The following is a 379-nucleotide window of genomic DNA, read 5'->3' as shown; positions in this document are numbered from 1 at the left end:
GGGGCTGGCCCCGATCCTCCCTGAATAAAACTTGGGAGAGCTGTGGCAGAGCGCAAGGTGGGGCGGGTGCGAGCCGCCGGCAGGTAGAGTTCCCCCAAAAAAAACCCCCCAAAAATTAAAAAAAAATAATATCCCACCTTTTCCATCCAAAAAAATCGCCTAATTTTTAATCGAAAAGGGCCGGCATGCGGTCTGGAAAGGTGAGTGTTCGGTGTGCCAACCGCCTGCTGCAGAATTCACTTCCATCCCTTGAAGGGTGGGGATAAGAAGGAATTTTTTCTGGCGGAATGGCCCCTTATTTGCAGGGGCTGCGGCGCAGGTAGCGCACAGGTGAGACAGACAGACAGACACACACACCCCCCCTCTGCTTTGCTTCGTG

Source organism: Calidris pugnax, unplaced genomic scaffold, assembly GCF_001431845.1.
Source record: "Calidris pugnax isolate Ruff unplaced genomic scaffold, ASM143184v1 scaffold167, whole genome shotgun sequence".
Classification (NCBI taxonomy): domain Eukaryota; kingdom Metazoa; phylum Chordata; class Aves; order Charadriiformes; family Scolopacidae; genus Calidris; species Calidris pugnax.
This window is presented reverse-complemented; position numbering follows the sequence as displayed.